Here is a 14,993-nt window from a genome sequence, read left to right as displayed (position 1 = left end):
CCGTGATCCAGGGACTTTGACAAGAAGCTGGAGACTTGCTTGAATGAGGTAAAACACCAGGGAGAGCTGAAACATCAGCACTCTAAACCCCTAGCTCCTGGGAGGCTTCTCCATCCCACCATATACTAAAAGAATAGCAGGCGCTGCATGTCAAGCCCCACCCCATAGGTCCATGGAGCCACTGCTCCATACACCGTGGGATCGCCAATCCTCCAGCCCTGCTCCTTTGCCCCACCAGGGCTGTGCTACCCCAAACTCGCACCCCTCAGACCCACAGGATCTCTGTGGGACGAGCCCTTAAGGCCAGGGATCCACAGACATTTATGATCTCTGCCAGGCCACGCCCCCTCCAGGTCTGCACAGCCCTGCAGGAGCTCTGTCTCACTGGGCTGCATTCCTCAGCCCTACATGATCTCTCCTTTGCTGGCCACACTCCCAAGGCCTGCACAGCCCTGCAGGAGCTCTGTCTTGCTGGGCTGTGCTCCCCAGCCCTGCACGAGCTCTGCTTTGCTGGCCAGGCTTCCAAGGCCTGCACAGCCCTGCAGGAGCTCCGTCTTGCTGTGCTGCACTCCCCAGCCCTGCATGATCTCTGCTTTCCTGGCCATGCTCCCAAAGCCTGTACAGCACTGCACAATATTTACTCTGCAAGGCTGTGCCCCTAAGGCCTGCCAAGCCAGGGACACACACACACACACACACAATCACTGTTCTTCTTGACCATGCCCCCCCCCCAACGCCTGTCAAGCCAGGGATCCATAGACAAGCAAGATCTCCACTCCACCAGCCTGTGCCCTTCAGGCACACCAAGCCCATGCTCCAAAGGCATGCTACTTCACCTCAACTAAAGGCCTCCATCTGAAGGCCCATGGGACCCCACCCACCATCCGCTTGCCACAGGAAGGCTCAAAACCTACCTAAGAGACACATACAGACAGGTCTGGATGCTAAAGAACTAGCATCAGAACAGCTAAGACTGCAATTCTACTGCTCCAGACTGGTGATTTTTTTTTTTAATTTTTAATTTTTATATTTTTCCCTTCTTTAAGGGATTTGCTGCCTAGTTTACTGTTTGATCATCCACCATCTCTACCATTATTTTTTTCTACTTTCCTCTCTACTCTATTCCTTTTATCTTTCTATCTCTCTCTCATTTTTATCCTTCTCTGTTTTGTTAGCATTAATATTGCTACCCAGCTAATACTAAATTACACATAATTCAGGGATAGAAACATTACCTAGTGGAAATATGGGAAGAAGAAAAAGGGAAGGAAACCATTCCCCCAAAAAAAATAAAGTACTGCAGGATTTAGAGTGAAATGAAGAAAACGGATACCCAGACCCAGACTCCAACAAAGATAAACTATACCAAGAAACCCAATGAAGCCCACAAGAACACCATGAAAGAAGAAATCCTACAAGTAATTAATGAGAATTTCATAGAGATGTTACTAGACATGGTCAACCAAAATGTACAGGAGGCACTCGAGAAATTCCAAGAGGACAAAAATAAAGAATATGAGAAAACACAAAGACAAATAAATTAAATCATAGAAGCCCTAAATAAACGCTAAACTGAAACTGAGACCACCACAACAGAGATAAACGAATTAAGGTCAAAATTTGACAATATAAAAGAGGAAGTAACCCATGATATGGAAAACATCAGAAAAAAGAATGAAACAGAAATACAAACCAAAATGGAAGGCCATTCCAGCAGAATAGAACAAACAGAAGACAGAATCTCAGAACTTGAAAATGAAATGGCAATTAAAGGAGAAACTGAAGAACTATTAGTTAAAAGACTCAAGACCTGTGAAAAGAAAATGCAAGAACTCACTGACTCCATCAAAAGACCAAACCTGAGAATCATGGGAATTGAAGAAGGAGAAGAGGTGCAAGCAAAAGGAATGCATAACATATTCAACAAAATAATAACAGAAAACTTCCCAAATCTAGAGGAAACTATGCCCATTCAGGTACAGGAAGCCTCCAGAACATCAAACAGACTTGACCAAAATAGAACTACCCCACGACATATTATCATTAAAAGAACAAGTACAGAGACTAGACAAAGAATATTGAAGGCTGTGAGAGAGAAAAAACAAATAACATACAAAGGCAAACTCATCAAAATCACAGCAGACTTCTCAACAGAAACATTAAAAGCAAGATGAGCATGGAGTGAGGTCTTCCAAGCACTGAATGAAAATAATTTCAACTCTAGGATACTCTACCCAGCAAAACTATCATTCAAAATAGACAGAACAATAAAAGTGTTCCATGATAAGCAGAAACTAAAACAATGTATGACCACCAAGCCACCACTACAAAAGACTATCCATGAAATTCTGCACACAGAAAATGAAAGCAAACAAAACCATGAAAGGGCAGGCAAAACCAAACCACAGGAGAAGAAAAGGCAAGAAAGCAGGGTAACACTGATTCAGCTACACACGATCAAACCCTTAATCAATAAAGATAGCTACATGACAGGGATCACCACCTACTTATCAATACAAACACTGAATGTTAATGGACTAAATTCCCCCATCAAAAGACACCAATTGGCAAACTGGATTAAGAAGGAAGATCCAACAATCTGCTGCATACAGGAGACCCACCTCATCGACAGAAATAAGCACTGGCTGAGAGTGAAAGCCAATGGTCCCCGAAAACAGGCAGGGGTAGCAATACTTATCTTGGACAAATTAGACTTCAAACCTACTTTGATCAAACGAGATAAAGAAGGACATTCCATACTAATAAAAGGGGAAATACACCAAAAGGAAATAACAATTATCAACCTATATGCACCCAACGTCAATGCACTCAATTTCACCAATCATACTCTGAATAGACCCCAACACAGTGGTATTGGGAGACTTTAATACCCACCTATCACCAATAGATAGGTCATCCAAACAAAATATCAATAAAGAAATCCTAGAACTAAATCACACCATAGATCAAATGGACCTAGCTGATGTCTACAGAATATTTCATCCAACTTCGGCACCATATACATTCTTCTCAGCAGCCCATGGAACTTTTTCCAAAATTGACCATATCTTAGGGCACAAAGAAAGCCTCAGCAAATATAAGAAAATAGAAATAATCCCATGCATTCTGTCTGACCACAATGCATTAAAACTAGAAATCAACAACAAAAACAGCAGTAAAAGAAACACAAACAATTGGCAGCTGAACAACACATTACTCAATGAAGAATGGGTCACTAATGAAATAAAAGAGAAAATCAAAAAGTTCCTGGAAGTTAATGAAAATGAAAACACAACCTACTGGAATCTATGGGACACAGCAAAGGCAGTACTAAAAGGAAAGTTTATAGCCATGAGTGCATATATCAAAAGAACAGAAAGATCTCAAATCAATGACCTAACACTACAGCTGAAACTCCTAGAAAAACAAGAACAAACAAACCTCAAAACAGCAGAAGGAAAAAAATAATTAAGATAAGGGCTGAAATCAATGAAATAGAAACAAAAAAAAATACAAAGAATCAATGAAACAAAAAGCTGGTTCTTTGAAAAAATAAACAAGATTGACAGACCCCGGCAAACCTGACTAAAATGAGGAGAGAAAAAACACAAATCAGTAAAATCAGAAAATCAAAAGGAGAGACAACAACAAACACCATGGAAATCCAGGAAATCATCAGGCTACTTTGAGAGCCTATACTCTAATAAATTTGAAAAGCTCTAAGAAATGGACAGATTTCTAGAAACTTACAACCACCCAAAACTGAACCAAGAGGATATTAATCACCTGAATAGATCTATAACACAAAAAGAAATTGAAGCTGCCATCAAGAGCCTCCCAAAAAAGAAAAGTTCAGGACCTGACGGATTCACTGCTGAATTCTATCAGACATTTAAAGAACTAATACCAACTCTTCTTAAACTGTTCCACAAAATTGAACAGGAAGGAACACTGCCTAAATATCCCTAATGAACATCAATGCAAAAATCCTCAATGAAATAATGGCAAACCGAATCTAACAACACATCAGAAAGATCATTCACCATGACCAAGTTGGCTTCATCCCAGGGATGCAGGGTTGGTACAACATAAGCAAATTTATAAATGTAATACAGCACATCAATAGAAGCAAAGACAAAAACCACTTGATCATCTCAATAGATGCAGAAAAAGTCTTCAATAAGATCCAACACCACTTCATGATAAAAGCTCTAAGAAAACTAGGAATAGAAGGAATGTACCTCAACATTGTAAAGGCTATATATGACAAACCTACAGCCAACATCATACTTAGTGGAGAAAAACTGAAACCATTCCCCCTAAAATCAGGAACGAGACAAGGATGCCCACTCTCCCTACTCCTACTCAACATAGTACTGAAATTTCTAGCCAGAGCAATTAGGCAAGAAGAAGAAATAAAAGGAATACAAATAAGTAAAGAAACTGTCAAAATATCCTTATTTGCAGATGATATGATCATCCTGCACCTTAAAGACCCAAAAAACTCTTAGACACCATAAACAGCTACAGTAAGATGGCAGGATACAAAATCAACCTACAAAAATCATTAGCTGTTCTATACACCAACAATGAACAAACTGAGAAGGAACACATGGAAACAATTGCATTCACAATAGCCTCAAAAAAAATCAAATACCTAGGAGTAAATTTAACAAAGGATGTGAATATCCTCTACAAGGAGAATTACAAACTCCTGAAGAAAGAGATCAAGAAAGACTACAGAAGATGGAAAAACCTCTCATGCTCATACATCAGTAGACTCAACATAGTAAAAATGGCTATACTACCGAAAGCAATCTACATGTTTAATGCAATTCCCATGAAAATCCCAATGACTTTCATCACTGAGATTGAAAAATCTACCCTAAAGTTCATTTGGAAACACAAGAGACCACGAATAGCCAAGGCAATAATCAGCAAAAAGAGCAATGCTGGAGGTATCACAATATCTGACTTCAAACTATATTACAAAGCAATAACAATAAAAACAGCATGGTACTGGCACCAAACCAGACATGAAGACCAGTGGAACAGAATAGAGGACCCAGATATGAATCCACACAACTATACCCACCTCATCTTTGACAAAGGTGCCAAAAATACATGATGGAGAAAATACAGCCTCTTCAACAAATGTTGCTGGGAAAAGTGGTTACCAGTCTGCAAGAAACTGAACTAGATCCACGTCTATCACCCTGTATTAGTATCAACTCAAAATGGATCAAGGACCTAAATATCAGACCTGAAATTCTGAAGTTTCTACAGGAAGGAGCAGGAAACACTCTGGAACAAATAGGTATAGGCAAAGACTTCCTCAATAGAACCCCAGCAGCCCAGCAACTAAGAGAAAGGATGGACAAATGGGACTTTATAAAATTAAAATCTTCTGCACAACAAAAGAAATGGTTTCTAAATTGAAAAGACCACCTACAGAGTGGGAGAAAATATTTGCCAGCTATATTTCAGACAAGGGACCAATAACCAGAATATACAGGGAACTTAAGAAACTAAACTCTCCCCAAATCAATGAACCAACTAAGAAATGGGCAACTGAACTAAACAGAACTTTTTCAAAAGAAGAAATTCAAATGGCCAAAAACACATGAAAAAATGCTCACCATCTCTGGCCATAAAGAAAATGCAAATCAAAACCACACTAAGATTCCACCTCATCCCTGTTAGAATAGCCATCATTCAAAACACCAACAACAAGTGCTGGCAAGGATGTGGGAAAAAAGGAATCCTAATCCACTGCTGGTGGGAATGCAAGCTGGTGCAACCACTCTGGAAAAAAAATTTGGAGACTTCTTAAAAATCTAAGCATAGATCTGCCATATGATCCAGCAATCCTACTCCTGGGGATATGCCCAAAGGAATGCATCACAGGTTACTCCAGAGGCACCTGCACACCCATGTTTATTGCAGCACTATTTACAATAGCCAAGTTATGGAAACAACCAAGATGCCCCACTACTGATGAATGGATCAAGAAAATGTGGTACTTGTACACAATGGAATTTTACTCAGCCATGAAGAAAAATGAAATCTTATCATTCATGGAACTGAAGAACATCATTCTGAGTGAGGTCAGCCAGGCTCAGAAGACCAAAAATTGTATGTTCTCCCTCATATGTGGACTTTAGATCTAGGGCAAATGCAGCAATGTTGTTGAACTTGGATCACAAGGAAAGGGGAGAGCACATATGGGAGATATAGGAATAGCTAGAAAACCCAAAACATGAAAGCACTTGATATCCCCACTCCAGAGGAACTAATACAGAAACCTTAAAATGACAGGTTATCACTAGCAGGGCATCAGGAACCAATGTAAAGATCAGTTAGAGTTGGATCAACAAGGGTCATAACACATGGGTAAACGAAAGCAATAGTAGGAATCTCTCTTTATAGCTCTCCTTAACTCAACTAGCAAAAACTCTTTGTCTTTCTTATTATGCTTATGTCTTTTCTTCAACAAAATCAGTCACAAGGGCAGAACAGGCCCTGCCTGAAACTGAGGAGGGGAGGGGGGGTAGGGTGGGGAAGGGGGGTAGGGTGGAGAAATGACCCAAACAATGTATGCACATGTGAATAAATGAACAAAAAAAAATTTAATATATATTGAGTGAAAGAAATCAGAAAAAAATAATAATTTAAAAAATAATAAATTTTTTTTTAAATCCCCTTAGTCCTCTTACACCAGAGAGAACGACTTCCTAGTTAGTTTTACCAGCAACCCAGATGGTTGATTCCCAGCTAGACTGAGCCAGCCCTCACCAATGGTACCTCAGCAAATTTCTCTGCCATTGAGTGAACCACACTCACACCTCGTGTTGGGATGACAAGGTTAGTCTCTTGCCAACATTTTTTTCTCCCATAGCTACACAGGCTCAGCTGTAGAAATAACAGGTGTTCACTATATCTACTATATTTTCTTTTGGTGGCACTGGGTTTTGAATTCAGGGCTCCACACTTGCTAAGCAGGTTTTCTACTCCTGGAGCCACACCTCCAGTCTTATCTACTATTCTTATATCCTGTAGCATTGTCTTTACTTGATATAAAATCCTCTATTATTTGCGAATTAGTTCTGTATCCTTTAGTAGTTAATTCTTGTTTTCTTTAAGTATTACTTCATTATAAGATAATTGCTCTTAATATTAAAACTTTCCATTCAAGTCAGGCATAGTGGCACACACCAGTAATCCTAGCACTGGTGAGACTGAGACTGAAGCAGGAGGAATGCAAGTTTGAGGCCAGCCTGGGCTAGAAAGTGTGACTCTGTCTCAAACAAAAGACCAAAATGTCCCATTCAGATTACTGAGTGGTTTTGCCTCCTGACTAGACTTTGACTGATAGACACATGGTCTCTAGGTGGCTTGTAGGAATTCCAAATATAGTACCTTTATTTTACACAAATGTCAAGAACAAAGGTCCAGGAATGAGGTAACACTCAAAGACACTGAATTTCTGCTGTGGTATTCTTCCTTGATCTAATTATTTAATTGTGATCCTAAAATAAGATTTTGAATGTCAGCCTGTAAACTGAATTACACATCTAAAATTTCAATGTTTAGGGAAGTGTCTGAGTATTAAAAATGGAGTGGTTTCCTACAACTCAAATATTTACAATATATTTTACTACTACTATTGGTGAGCCCATATGGGAAATACATGGTTTTAACTACTTTCAACCCACACAATCGAATACCAGACTATTTTAGATTTTAAGCTTTTTGCTATTCTTTCTCAAGGATATCTGCAAATAACATATCTGATAAGAGACTGGAATGAAGAATATATTAAGAACTCATATAACTCAACATTTTTTTTGGTTGTACTGGGGTTTAAACTTAGCTTTGAGCTTGTTAGGCAGGTACTCTACCATGTGAGCCATGCCTCCAGCCCTTTTTGCTCTGATTTCTTTTGAGATAGGGTCTCACTTTTTGCCCAGGCCAGTCTGGACTATGTTCCTCCTATTATGCTTCCCTCAGTAGCTGAGATGACAGGCATGTGCCAGCCACTGTGCCCAGCTTTTTCTGTCGAGATAGGGTCACAAGAACTTGTTTTGCCAGGAATGGCCTGCACAAACAAAATCTCCACTTCCCAACCTCTACCTCCCAAGCATCTAGGATTATAGACATGAGCTACTAGTGCCCAGCCTACAACTCAACTATTCAGAAAATAATTTATAGGTAAAGGACTTGAATACATTGTTCCATAGAAGATGTACAAATGGACATGGAACCCATGAAAAGATCCCCAATGTCATTTAGTCATTAGGGAAATGCAAATTAAAATCACAATGAGGTATCATTTCATATCTACTCAGATGAACAGAATAAGAAACAGAAAAATAAGTTTTGGTGAGGATTAGAACCCTGCTACATTGCTGGTGGGAATGTAAAATGGTATCGCTGATATGGGGAAGAGTTTGGCTGTTTCTTGGTAAGTTAAAATAGAATTACCATATGACTCAACAACTCCAGTCCTAGGTACATATTTTAAACTACTAAAAAAATTCAAACAAAAATCTGTACACAAATTTTCATAGCAGTACTATTCATAATAGCCCAAAAAGTAGCAACATCCCACTGCCCATCAACTAATAAATTGATAAACAAAATGTGGTAGATCTAGATCTATACAACAGAATACTGTTTAGTCATAAAAAAGAAATGAAGAACAGATGCATGTTTTAATGTGGAAAAAACAAAAATACTATGATAAATGAAAGAAAATGGACACAAAAAGCCACATTTTGTATGATTCTGTTTAGATGATGTGGAAGTCAGATTTTCACAGTGTTTAGTCCATGGTCCCTTGGCCCAACTGTCTTCAGTCCTGTGGTGAGTCAGTACATTATGACAGCAATATGTGGAGGAGGAAAGCTTCTCACTTCATGTTGGCCAAGGAACAGGAAAAGAGAGCACTCTCTTACAAGAAGGCCACCCAAGCCCTTTATACTCATGAATCCATAAATGGATTAATGCATTGATAAGGTCTGAGCACTCATGATCCAGTAACCTTCCAAAGACTCCTCTGAATACTGCTGCATTGGGGACCAAGCCTTCAACACTTGAGCTTTTGGAATATGTGTAAAATCCAAACCACAATGTGAGAAACTACAAATCCACAGATAAGTGGTTTCCAGGGGCTGCAGGAGGGGTGATAAAGAGGGATTGTGTAATAGTTAGAAGATTCCTTTTGGGGACAAAAAAAAAATATTCTGAAGCTGGATTAATAGTGACTATTATACAAAATTGTAAATGTAAAAGCTGCTATTAAATCATACAATTTTATATAACAAATATAGATATATAGATTAGGTATACTTTACCATAATGAAAAGATAGATTATAGGAGGAGAGGAGTAAGATTTAGAAAATACAAACAAATCTTTCAAGAAATTTTGCTACAAAGAGTAGCAGAGAAATGGTACAGCAGATGTGGGGTGAAAGGAAAGTTTTTTAAAAAAATATTGAGGATAGTACCATTATGATAATTACTAAAGGGATGTTTGATGAATAGATGTGTGATTACCAAAGGCATAGAGGTCATCCACTTCCACCTGGTATGAACAGATAGACTGCCACTGGGTATGTTAGGGCCCTAACAGATAACATCCCAATCCACCTTTTTCCACTGGTACTCAGGGTTTCCCTGTGCTAAAGAAACAAATGATGGCCATAAAAATATGGAAGAGCACAGAGACTAACTTAGATTCCACCTTAAATTGTCTTCCTCTAGTGAGATAGTGGACAGAACTCATAAATGTGTGCTAACAGAAAGACATGTGAATGGGGGTTGAACTCAGGGCCTTGCACTTGTTAGGCGAGATCTCTACCATTTGAGCCACAGGTCCAACCCTTTTAGCTGTAGGTTATTTTTCAGATAGGGCCTCACTGTGACTGCAAACAGCTTATCTGTGCCTCTGGTATAGCTGGGATTACAGGTGAAAGCCACCATACCCTGGTCTGAAAACTTTTATTCTCAAAAGTTTAAAATCCTATCCATGGTTGAAGTAATACCTTAACATGAAATGAATTCAATTAATTCCAGACAAGAAGTACATAGTGCATAAGAAAAGAGAAGAGTTTCATTTTAGGTGCAGCAAATTTGCTAATGAAGAATGATTAATGTTTTCATCATCCAAAAAAGCAGGTATAGTATCCCTACACAATAGCATGCTAAAGAGAAAAATGTACTAGATAAAAATCACTTTGTCGAACTGTGAGGAGACTTCCCTACACAGATGACATGACCAAAGAGAGATGCTATTTAGTATTAAAGATAACATCTCAGAAAGAGATATAATAAAGGGTTTGCTGAGACTCTTCAAATCCATAAAATACTTACCATTTCAGATTATATGAAATGCTCCCTTCAAGGGGAACGTACAGAATATTGTCAGGGAGCCTAAAGTGTAGAACAGAGAACTGCAAATCCTGGGCTTAAACATGTAAATTTAATTCTTCAGTGTGAAGAGAGTGAACAGCTACATAAGTGTTGATTTACAAGTCTTGAATTTCCTGCTGTGGTTTAAAATGCTGTTTTCTTTTTTTCTGTTTTTTAATTAGTAGAAAATAATTATGCAAAGGGGTTTCATTATGGCATTCCCATGCATGCATCTAATGCACTGCTTTTGAAGAAGAATGGAATGTATAATAAAGATTTGGAAGAAAACATTTGGTGGGAACATGATCAAGAACATAGGTAGAGGGTTGCTTGAAAGTAAAGTTTATAGGAGAAAAAAGTTTCTCCAGTGAAATTATAAAACAGTACTCTATGAAACACCATGGATGACATAGATGATTGAGCTACTTGAAGTTAGAAATAAGACACTCATTTTTTAATCCCTTGTATCTTGCAAAGTACTTGAACTAGGTAAGTGTATCTGTACAAACATAAATATGCAGCAACATAAACAGAAAAAATTAAGATAGGACTTGCTCATTTACAAAATAGATGTTGAGGTAGGCAATTGAAGGCTTAAATGACAACTCCACAAATTTATCATGACTTGTCCACCTCACTGCTTTTCTATCATTAATCTTTATCATCATTGTCCAGGATAGCTATTGGAGCACTGGCCATCACATCTGTGTTCCAAGCAGCAATGTCTTCGAAATATTTAGAGGAAAGAGAAGAGTAACCTGCTCCACTTTTTAGAAAACTTCTAAGAATGCCCACATAAAACATATTCAAGAGGTGTGGCTTAATATTCCAGCACTTGCCTAGCATGCACAAGGTCCTTGGTTTGATCTTCAACACCACGAAAAAAAATTCACTTGGCCACACTTCGATTCAAGAGAAGTTGGGAAATGTAATCTATTAATATTGGTGACATGTGCCAAAGGCAAACATGTTGGAAGGCAAGTATCAGCTTTTGTCACTCAATATAGACTAAAGATCAATAGCAAAGGAGAATCAGTATATCTTAGAAGGGATAGCAAATATAGTGTGGAAATTAAGTATGTGATTAGATACCCAAATTTCAATGACTGTAACCACAATAATATTAAAATAGTAACTAATATTTACTGAGCTCAAGCAATGTAACACTTTACATTATCACATATTATGAACCTCAGCACTAAAGGGGCAGATAAAATCAGCCTGATTTTATGTATGAGAAAACTCAGCCTCAGACAGGTTGTACAACTTGCACAAAATCATACGGCTACTAAAAGGAAGAGCCATGATAAACACCCAGGTCTACTTGATTCCAAACTCTATTTTCAAAAACATGTAGTCCACATACCTGAAATCTTGGAATTACCTGGAAGCTGTCTATAAAAGCAGACTCTCCAGCTCCAAACTACTGAATTCAAATCTGATTTAAACAAAATCTTGATGTGCTCTGGGAATCTGAAACCCATCAGCTCTGGAAAAGCCAGCAGTGCAGGTCAGATCCCTTTCCCTGATGGTCCCCTGCACAGCAAGTGCCATGTAGATGTAGAGGCAGGTGATATGAGTTCTTTTCTGGGCTTCTCCATCAGCCTTACTGGAATAGCATTCCTGATGAAGACTTCTAGGGTTGGGCAAGCAATAAGGGCCATTCTCAGTCATCAGAATGTCCACATTCCAGAGAATGTCGACATCAGTTTGAAGGGATGCAGAGCTATTGTGAAGGGCCTCAGAGGAACTCTCTGAAGGACTTCAATCACATCACTATAGAATTCACTCTCCTTGGAAAGTAAAAGAAGCAGCTCAGGGTTGACAAATGGTGGGGAAATGGAAGGGAACTGGCTACCATTCACTTTCTGTAGTCATGTACAGAACATGATCAAGGGTGTTACACCTGGCTTCAGTTATGTGTATGCTCACTTCCTCAATATTCAGTTTCTTATTGAAATACAAAATTTCTTGGGGGAGAAATACATCCTCAGGGTTCGTTTGAGGACAGGTGTTGCATGTTCAGTATCTCAAGCTCAAAAAGATGACTTAATCTTTGGAGGAAATGATACTAAACTTGTCTCAAATTCAGCTGCTTTGATTCAGTAAGTCACAACAGCTAAAATAAGGATGCCTGAGTTTTTAGATGACATCTATATTTCTGGAGGGGGAAGCTAATAAATAAAATCCAAATTACCCAGCTGCAGAAATAAGATCCCAGAAAGACCAATTTGTGATATTTTAATGATGCAATAAAAGACTCCTATTACATTTTTATAAAACAAAATCTCAAAGTAAGCAGTAAATCCATTAAAATTGGATAAGTATCACTCTTGACCCCCTGCCATGAATATATCAGACCCTACTGATAGTTAAGCAAAGAGTGTTAAGCAAAGAGTTTCGATGTTATGACACATACCAATTTTTATAATAATGCTAATTCTTCATATATGATTAGCAAATAGAGAAATGATTTCCAAATAACATGGCAATTAAACTGATTCAGTTGTGATTCTTTTTTCCCATGGTATGTTAATTTTTGTTGTTCCTATCAAGCCACAAAGAACCAAGTACACGTCCAGGCATTCATGTCAGTTCTTGGCTCAGTTTGGTCCTGTGCTGTGTCTTTGACGTGCTTACTGTAGCAATTTCTTTTCCCACTGCATTTTTCTAATTTCTCATAACAGCTTCTACATTTCTTATTCCTCTCATTAAGCAACTTCACATTCTTTGTAGCAAAAGTACTGTATTTACCATATTGTTTCCTCAACTGTTGGTAATTTAACACTTTTTAAAAATTTGCAATGATTTTTTTAGAAGTTTGTTGGTATTTTGGTTAGTTCTGTTGGTTTTAAGAGCTCTACTTCAATCCTATTTACCACCACTTTGCCTAATAATTTTTAAACCATATTACAGAATGAAAGGAATAGTAGATACCATATTAAAACAACAAAATACCTTGATTCTGAAGTGAATGTCTAGAAGGCTTAAGGGTGAACACTACCTACTTACATTAAGTACCCATCATTCTCAAAGATTTGTACTATTACAAAGGAGAAGATGTGTACGAAAATGGAGGAAATGTGTCAAAATGGTCACTAACAAAAGTTCCCAGCTAAAGAGTTGAAAATGCTCCCAGAATTGAATTTCGGTTAGCATAGTGAAATTTCCTGAGAAAAGTCCAAGTAAACAACATAGACTTTGATCTAGATTCTGTCCCTGAGAATTTTCCTGGTCTCTATCTCAATCCTTAACAAATTCACATTCACATATGACCAGAGACTCACCTCCATCATTTCAGGGTTCACTCCAACCCCTGGTGATTTTTCTTTGCTGATACCTACCTCCGTGAGCAGACCCGTAGCTTAGCAGGGATGTCTACAGTCTCTTTCTAGAGTCTTGACTGAAACCCCACAGCTTTTGCTTGAAGTTTAGGATTAACTAGCAATTTAATCTATCACTTCCAATGCTTATAACACACTTACATCCCATTATCATTCACTTGGTATCTAGAGCATTTCACATGGAGGTATGACTCAAGCAGTAGAGTGCCTGTCTAGTAAGTATGCCCTGAGTTCATACCTCAGTACTACTACACAAAAAAGGAATTGATATTTCATATAATGACTTTTGTCCTTAATTCCTCTGCTTTTTGTATAATGTCGGTGCCTATTTACCTTTCCACTATGAACTTTATCCTTAAAATATGTTCCTCTTTTTGTTTAAAATCCCTCATAGGGATAGACAAGATACTGTTTGGATTACTCTGCTTATCCCAAAACCTTAAAGAAGCTATTCACTCTTACTGATCTTTCTTCACTTAATTTTAGAAACCTTATGCAGAAAATATTTTGTACTTTGATTTTTCTTCATTTAAATAAAAAAATTTTAGAAGCTTTGGTGCAGCATACTTAATATTCATGCATTATTAACATTAAAATACTCCTGAAAATGTTTTTATTTCTCTCCTAATCTAACCCCTTCTACTTACTATCATGTTTTAATGTTATAAAGAATTGTTTTAAAACCTTGTTAGTTCAGAGGAACAAGTCAACAAAATTGTGCACAACTCTTAAGTAAAACTGCTATTGTATGTTTGATCTTCTCTTTCCATAACAACTTTTATCTCACAAAAATGTCCCAGTTTTGTGTGTCATTATGAAATAATAAGATATAGAACACAGCTTCTTTAACAGATCTACTCAAAACAGTGGAAACATCCAGTTTTTCAGTCGTTAACTCAAATATACAAGTCATCATCTGTGTAATCAGAAATAGAAGATCATGTTTTTAATTAAAGACTAAATTTTTCATTTAAATTTGTCCTGTCTTGGTTTTAGTCAAATAAATCCACAATTACTAAAGTTGACAAATGCAAGTTCATCATGTAAGTATTTCCAGGTAGAGGAGATGCTGTCTGCAGCTAACTCTTGCAATAAATTTAACTTGACATTTAAGCACAATGAGATGAATGAATACTGTGATAGGATGAGATGCTGAGTCAGAACATAGTATTTACCTTGCTGAAAAGTCAAGTCCAGCAGGTTTAGGGGAATGGACTTGTACAAGTATGTGAAGA

General features: G+C 37.8%; 1 pseudogene; it reads left to right on the top strand.

Annotated features, from left to right (window-relative positions):
* Positions 1–11,872: 11,872 nt before the first annotated feature.
* LOC109688149 (large ribosomal subunit protein uL6 pseudogene) lies at positions 11,873–12,592 on the top strand (annotated as a pseudogene).
* The last annotated feature ends 2,401 nt before the right edge of the window (positions 12,593–14,993 follow it).

The sequence above is a fragment of the Castor canadensis genome, chromosome 3 (genome assembly GCF_047511655.1).
Source record: "Castor canadensis chromosome 3, mCasCan1.hap1v2, whole genome shotgun sequence".
In the NCBI taxonomy this organism is placed as follows: Eukaryota; Metazoa; Chordata; class Mammalia; order Rodentia; family Castoridae; genus Castor; species Castor canadensis.
The sequence above is the reverse complement of the archived record's forward strand: the minus strand, read 5'-3'. Positions and strand labels throughout refer to the sequence as shown.